Genomic DNA, 8398 nt, shown 5'->3' on the forward strand with positions numbered 1-8398 from the left:
CAATGACAGGACCAGAAAATAGAATGGAAATTACAGGTTTGAAAGAATATTAAGAAGTCATCAAGTTTAATTTCCAACCTCCATTAAGACTTACAACTTACAACTAATAATTTACAAAGAACACATGCCCTTAAAAGCACCTCCCAGGTTTAACAAGCAATGCTCCAAAACCACACTGCTAACAAAATTGTTAACTTACAGCATTTTTTTGGTCTGACTATAGATAAAGAGAAAGCAATAAGTATTTTCCATATCCTAGAAACTGACAGAAGCATGTAGATTGTCTCATGTCTAATTACCTGATTAGGAAGTCAAAACAGGCAGACTCCCCAATTACATACCCGGTCAGACTTCTAGACACTGTCCAAGGTATGCAATCAGAGTAAACAATAAATCCAAGACTTGCTATACTCCACTGGCAACAAAGAATCATCAAACTAGGTGACTAGGCAAAACGGGGGATAGACAGTTACAATTACAGCTGATCTTTGAATGGGTCTGAACTCCACAGGTCCATTTGTAGGAGGACTTTTTTCAATAAATAGATGCTATAGTACTACACAATCCACACTGTTGGAGAAGGGATAAGATACCCACTCCAGTATTTCTGGGCTTCCCTTGTGGCTCAGCTGGTAAAGAATCTGCCTGCAATGCGGGAGACCTGGGTTCGATCCCTGACTTGGGAAGATCCCCTAGAGAAGGGAAAGGCTACCCACTCCAGTATTCTGGCCTGGAGAATTCCATGGATTGTATAGTCCATGGGGTTGCAAAGAATCTGAAACGACTGAGCAACTTTCACTTCACTTCACTTCACAGATATAGAACCATGGATACAGAGGGACCAAATGTAAAATTATTAGTGGATTTTCCACTGCACAAGGAGTCAGCACCCCACACCTCCACAGTTTTCAAGAGTTAACTGTGTATTTTTTGTCCTTATTTCAATTTACTGGAGAAGGCAATGGCAACCCACTCCAGTATTCTTACCTGGAGAATCCCATGGCCAGAAGAGACTGGTGGGCTATAGTCCATGGGGTTGCAAAGAGTCAGACATGACTGAGCGACTAACACATACACATTATCTAAACTATCTACTCCTGACTGTAACCTAAGTGCCAATAACTTTTGGTCTGATTCTTTCATTCATGTATCTCTATATACTAGTAAAACCCATTTGATAATAAATATAACTTACTTGTCTTGCCTCCAGGTTTGATAATTTAAATTCTTTAGATTTCTCTTATCTTAATAATTCCCTATAAAGTACAATACTCAAATTCCCCAAATCCCTTTCAGTTGTAATGTTTAAAATCAGATATAGTAGCTGTTTATAAATTGGTACTGGAATAAACATTGAGGAAGAATGAAGGACATATTTAAATAAACTTCTTCCACTTTAGAATTCAGGGTCAGGTTGGAGCAAGAACACACATCACAGTGCTAATGGGGTAGCAAAGCAGAATGCTGAAACATCCACTTACAAAAAAACTCAAGTAACCACCGTAGGTAAACTGTTTTCTGTCAAATTAGGTATCTGTAAGTATACCCTAATTTATTTGTAGATGGTCTAAATATGGCTTGTCATCTGATCCAACCATCTATTTCTAGTTACATTTTATCTGAACGATATAGAGGCAACAGGATGGCAAGTATAAGGAACAATGCATGTAAAATTCAGAGTAGGAAGGGAAAAGCAGGAAGTTTACTTAGAGTATGCAGAGTGTAAGAAAAAGCAAAAGCTACAGTAAGCAAAGTCCAGCAAGAGTTCAGAGCTTGCTTTCATGTGGCAGATGCTGAGGAGCCAAAGAAAACTTATTCTGCCATCAGAATGTAAGACTGATGTGGGAAATTAGTGCCTGAAGTAAATGAAGTCAGGATCAAGAACGTCTAGGTACTTGATTAAGTAACCTAGCTAAGAGTACCTACAGAAAAATGAAAATAATGCCCCATGGCTTAAAGAGGGGCAAAGGTCAAACAGTGACAGATGCTTACAAGACTTCCAGTTATGAGGATAGGTGGAACAGTAGCAATATGCAGAGTAACTGATGAACTGGACTGTAAGAGTCATACTTCCGAGTTGAAATACATGGAATAGTTATATTAAACTTGTGTTTGGTAAGTGCTATGTTCACAAGAAACAAAAAGGTATCAAACTTAATAATTTGAAATCAGATAAAACTTGATAAATGGGGAAGGATGGGGGTGGAGGGAAGTAGAATGAGAGATTAATATTTCTTAGATTAAAATTTGTAAAGTACCAATGAGATTCAAATGTTAAAAACTGATGACTCAGTGGCAAAATTAAGGAGAAATTGCTAAGGGATAAATAAATAAGGCAATGCAAAAAAGGTCTGATTCTTTATTCAATGTATTTTCTACCAATAATATAATAAAACTTGCATAATACTGTGAATTAAACATAATTTCAGATTATATGCATCTGTGTATCTATATCTATCTATACTGTTACACATAGTGTTACCTGATAACTGTCATTATAGCAAATGTAAATTACAAAATTCCAAATTAATAAAAAAAATAGTGCATAGTAAAGCAGATCATTTCTTTATCATTCTGGAGAAAGGAGAATTTGCCACAGAGTATGCTATAAAAACTGTATCAATAAAGTTTTCTTATAGCAAATATATAATCCTAAAGTATGTACATCAACTAAGGTTACATCTTAACTTATTGCTAACCTTTAAGTTTGCAACAATCAGTGTTAAGTCTATAAGACGTTAGGCCAAGTTAGGTTAAAAAATAACTAAACATTAGTTAATAAATAACTAATATTTAGGTTAATAAATAACTAAGTATAACTGCTTACTAAATATATATTTGATTATAAAGACTTTCTAATAAGTTGCTTGTGACCACTGATCAGCAAAATAAAAAGAATAAATTCAAAGAACAGATTAGAATAATAGTTCTAGATTCCAAGTAAATCTATATCTTAAAGGCACACCACCAGTCAGAAGAGTTCTCATTTATTTTGAAATTAATCCTCATGGATCATTTTGAAAAACAGCAAATACATGCAAAGTCAAAGCACTATTGATTTTAAACTCTCATTTATTCTTGGCAGATCAGAACAACAGAAATTTAGGTTCAGAGCTGTGGACATTAAAAGGCAAAACAGTGAATGCAACTATTTCAAAGTGGTATAATCCAAAAACAATTTTAGTAATATAAGAATTCCCTATTGTGTTTTCAAAGGTTTACACCTAAAAGTTCACCATTCTAAACAACTAAACTATACATAACCTTCCATTTTGGTGAAGAATATTTATATTTCTATCCATCACATAAAGCTAACAAGACTTCAAAGAATATGCACCCTGGATAATCAAAATACTAAAAAAAAGTCATACATGAAATTTCAAATTAGATACCTACTAAAACAAAATGGAATCTAGAAGAAAGATTTGACTAGTTCAAGCCTTCCTCTCAGCACTGCTGTTAAACAGTGAGAAAGGACCAAGTGTATGAGTCTACTCACAAGAGACAGGCTGAATGTCTGTAACAGCAGTGTTCAACAGTCTTTACATGAAGCACTGCAGACAGAATCACTACTGCACAGGCAGCCTCTTAAGTGTCTTAGGGTTTGGCATCCCATGATAAAGCAGAAAGAAGTTGAATATTGAATATTTTCCTGAGAGGAAGGTGATAGACTAAAAAGGGGCTCTGTTTTTAGATTCTATATGGAGCCAATATGAATTATGCCAGTGATTACGCTAATCATTGAAACTGCTCAATGGGATATGATGAGGTAGTTGCCTAAAAATTTCAAGAACCAAAGGAAGTTTCTTTTATGCAACAGTTCTAACCTTGGTTACCTTTTTCCCCTGCAGAGCAGTTAATCAAAAATCCTATTTCAACAAGACTACTTATTTATATTTAAAAATATAAATATGTCCAACTAAAGGAGAAAAGTCTCATCTGTGTTCATTAGAATAAAATTAGCAGTTTTCTCCCTATTACTTGGTCTTATTTCTCCTCAAAGTGAAGTCCAGAGTTTACAAATAATGTTAATTTTCCCTCCTATAAAAAATTTTGAATATACTGTACTTTTAATCATTAGTAAAATCAATAACCTTTTGGAGGAGTTTCAATTAAACATATAAGTGACTTTTAGTTAATTACTGTAAATGTAAAATTGGATACAAAGCAATATTTTAATATCAAGGTTATAGAAGACACAATGATAGTTTTTTTTTAAATTTTAAATTCAATCAACCCCAATTATATTTTCAGTACATTACAAATGACTACTCAGGTTATAAGGCCAGGTAATCACAAGAAAAATGTCTGCAATCCAAAAACCCTATGACTCACACTAAGCCCGATTTCCTTAAAAAAAACAAACAAAAAAAAAAACCCTAAATATATACATTAATCCTCGCCCTTTCCAATCTGTACCTTTTGTCAATAAATAAGTTATTGGATAAACTTAATGCAATTAATAGGAGCTCAAAGAATACAAAATAAACATCATCTTATGAACACATTACTATGACAGAAAAAAAAAGAAATACTTATTTGTAAACAATGGGGAGAATATAACTTGGAGAAAAACTGGTCACCAAATAAATCACCAGAAAATATGACTCACAGCCCTTTACTACTACCAATGTTGGTCAGCCATCAGCTTAAACCAATTAATATATGTATGAAGAACTAAACAGTGAAAGAGAAAAGAAGTGGTTCCTTCTACTGAACTTGATCTTGAGTTAGTAAATGACAATGAATCAGTTCTCTTAACAGAAAAACTCTGAAATGACAAAACTGGTTTCAAATACATTTTTAAGGAGAAAATAAACCCCAAATGCAAAATGATTATATATGCCTTAAAAGAATCCCTAGAGAGTTTGAATTCAGAATTCTTCACAGGAAAATATAACTGCTTTCTCCTTCCAAAAGTTATCACCATTCTGTGTGAAAATGTTTCTATTCAATTCAGTAATGCTTTGAGATGATATTGGAAGAATAATTCTAAGTAAAAAGAACTAAGAAAAGTTTTTTTGAAGCAAGGAAATCTGTTCTGCCACTTGAAGGATGGGTAAACCTTACTACTAGGCAAACTGAGAAAAGGCATTTCAGTCACAGGGAAATGCTCACACAAAAGCAGAGGGGGTGGGAGTGTAGAGAAAGTGTGCCACTTTCTGGGGTTAGGAGTCAGCAAAGAGAATTCTAAGAAGGTACTAAATTGTGAGGGACTCTGAATATACATGTGGCTGAAGGAGTATTTGGCCTTGTATTTGTACGATGAGAAATCTTGTGATTTTTTTCAACAAAGGAATTGAAAAGTTGGATCTGTGTTAGGAAGATAAACTGGCAGACAGAAGAAAGTTACTTCAAAAACTCCAGAAACCATTATTGAAAATAAAGCCTTCTCTCCTCATCTCACAACACCAGGCAAATTGCTTTGCACAGAATCGACGTCCAGCAAACTTTTTTCATTTCTTGCCTGAAGAAGGTAAGAACTGTTAAGAGGCAAAGAAACCTATGGTAGTGAGAAAACTAGACTTGAGTACATTTCTGCTCCACAGTAAAAAGGATATTTATATTTATGTAAATAACTCAGGAAGAACCTCTTAAATTTTTACTGTTTTCATAAGGACAATTAGAAGGATATTGAAAGTGTTATGTGATTTATAAAGTATTGAAAGGAGAATAGCTGTCCAAAAAGAAGGGCTGAAATATTTCTGCATAGTTCACAGCAAAACACAGCACATACAGGCATCTTAAAAGTGGGATTATGTCTCTACGAATGTAATCTAGAGACCCCGAGATTTAAAGAAACACAGAGAAGCAACTGGGACTTGGTCATGGTTTGAATCTCTGCACAGTGACTAGTTACTACTTAAATGATCTAGTTAAACTCTCAGGGTTGGTTTGGCGTAATGAAACTTATCCAACATGTGTCTTGGTGATTAGAGATATGATTTACAAAAAGCACCTCAATGCCTGGCTCTGGTACTTAACAGAAGTACTCAATATAGTAGTAATAATCATAATTGCCATTGTTGTTTTAAAAATTACACATCTATTAGATTTAGAATGCTAGTCTAAATCTATGTCACATTTTCAATTTTAAAATTCAAGAGATCTAATTAAAAAGTTTTTATCTTTTAGGTAAATTAGAAACATTTTATGCTTAAGAACAAGGCCATTTTAAAAACTACTATATCCTATCTTTGTTTTAATTAGCCTAGTACCAAGTCTGAGATTTATATTAAAACACTGTAACACTGCATGTCTGATTTAATAACAGAAGTTAATACAACTAAACAGTTTATCCAGCCAAAGAGGATTTGGAGGGAAAGCTTTCTAAAACAGTAACACATAACTTTTTACTCTGTATCAGCTTCAAGGTAAGCTGTCCCTCCTCCCCTGAGCCTCCACACTACACACACACACACTCACACGTCAACCAAAAGCGATCTGCCCCCTTTAAATGATGATTACTGACTTCTAAACGGTTAACCAAAGCTGCCTCTTGAATAATGACAAGCCAAGCAAAAGTGGCATTTATCAGGTAATCGCACAGGTGATTATAAAGCCGGAAATCTTCCGTGCACCCTTCTAAAGTGGCAGCTTCAAAATTCAGCTTCCCACACAGGCCACCAGACTCCAATACAAGCCGACTGAAAGGAAAGCCAAGAATCTACTTCGTTTAATTCCACGGGAGGGTTATATTATACATTAAAGCAAATAAATTTTCCACCCTTAGTCGTTTTCTTTAAGAGTTCAAATGATAACAGTTTAAAAATGAGCTAACTGGTTACCATTAAACAAGGAAACTATAGGTTTTTTATTATTCGAAGATACTCTATAGATTTTCAGGAAAGGGCTTTCTTGACATTCAATGCTTACTAAAACTTTTTGCAGCAACTATCAATTCCTATGGTAAAGCGACAGGTTGATTTCCCCAGAGTCCATTAACTTCAATTTGGTAAACGCAGGTGTCTGACAGAGGCTGCCTGCTCTAGACAGCAAACTCACCACTACAAGAAACGCGATCCTTCTCGGATTTAATTCCACGGGGTTTCGCGTTTTTGTTTGTTACCCACACTCAGAATACGTAAGTTGTTCTTGTATCCTGCTGTACTTCTTATTAAACGAACAAATTAGGGAAGAGAGCCCTTAGGATGTACTCTAATTTTTAAATGTCCAACTTGAAAGAAACTGAGTGCTCGACCTGGAGCGGGCTACTCCTCACCCCGAATTTCTGATTTCTCGACTTGCGTCCCCGCGACCACTCTGGCCCCCTCCTGACGCGAACAAAGGAGATCGCCCCCAGACCTTGGACACAGAGGCCGCCCCCCACTCACTCACACGCCCCCCTCCCTGTCACCTCCCTCCGTCCGGCGTCCACAAACGTCCCTCCGAACTCACCTCCCGGGGGCCGGCGAGTTTAGGGAGCGCGGCGGGGACGGCGAAGCTGCAGCAGCAGCGGCCACCTGCGCAACAGGCGGGTGGCAGCGGCCGCTCCCGCGGCAGGTCACCAAGCAGAGGCACCGCGGGAGGCCGGCGCGCGCCCCCCGCCCCCAGGTCACGTGGGCCAGAAGTCCCGCTCCCTCCTCACCGCCCCCAGCGTCGGCCGCCACGCAAGGGTCCCGCAGCACCGCCCGCCAGCTACCGCGCCCCCCGTCTGCGCCTGCGCCCAGCTCCGGGCGCTCCCATTCAAACAGACAACGCCCCGCGTCTTTCGGACCCGCCAATGGCCGGCGGGAGGCGGGGCGATCGGCGCGCTGCCCCCGCCCCCCGGGCTGGGCTGGGACTGCGTGTCCGATTGAGGGAAGGCCTGTGGGCTCTTAGTCCCTCCGTGGCTCAAGGGTCTGTCCTCAACCACCAAACCGAAGTTATTAATACTTTCCTGCCCTCGCGTTTCTTCTTCAGGCAGTGGCGAGTGGGCGAAAAATATCGTCCACAAAGCGTCCTTCAGATGGGTCTGGCCGAGACCAGAAAGACCTCTGAAAGACGGGAATCCCAAACAAGTGCCTCCTGCCCTGAAGGCTTGGTGCCGGCCCAGAGACAGACTCCCAGCGGCGTTTGTGGGATGTTTGAGAAAAAGAGGGCTCTGTGAAGGGAACAGAGGGCCCCGTGTGAAAGTTTGAACAAGGCAGCCTCAGTTCTTGAGGCTGTGTGACAATTCCTGGTGTTCCCAGCTGTTCAAAAAGCAAACTTGTGTTGACTGCAGAATCGCTGGTTCCCAGGAAAATTGGAAGGCAGCTTTCCTGCGTTTTAAGCAGCTCCATTTCAAATAAACTAGGAAGAATACGCTTTATTTCCGCTCATTTCCTCTTCATATCAAGTTAACTGAAAAATAGGTCTGTTTGTTCTTTACAAAAATACTAAGATTATAGTCTCTCTTGGTTTAATTATCTGAAGAATT

At 38.3% G+C, this 8398-nt stretch overlaps 1 protein-coding gene across 2 annotated transcripts in view; it reads right to left on the reverse strand.

Moving 5' to 3' along the window:
• Positions 1-8041, reverse strand: part of GPSM2 (G protein signaling modulator 2) — a 51150-nt gene extending 43109 nt beyond the window's left edge. For both annotated transcript variants that reach the window (XM_043875606.1, XM_043875604.1), the window contains exon 1: positions 7399-8041. The gene's annotated coding sequence lies outside the window, so the exon portion shown is untranslated. The remainder of the gene's footprint in view (positions 1-7398) is intronic.
• Between the last annotated feature and the right edge of the window lie 357 nt (positions 8042-8398).

The sequence above is a fragment of the Cervus elaphus genome, chromosome 20 (genome assembly GCF_910594005.1).
Source record: "Cervus elaphus chromosome 20, mCerEla1.1, whole genome shotgun sequence".
In the NCBI taxonomy this organism is placed as follows: domain Eukaryota; kingdom Metazoa; phylum Chordata; class Mammalia; order Artiodactyla; family Cervidae; genus Cervus; species Cervus elaphus.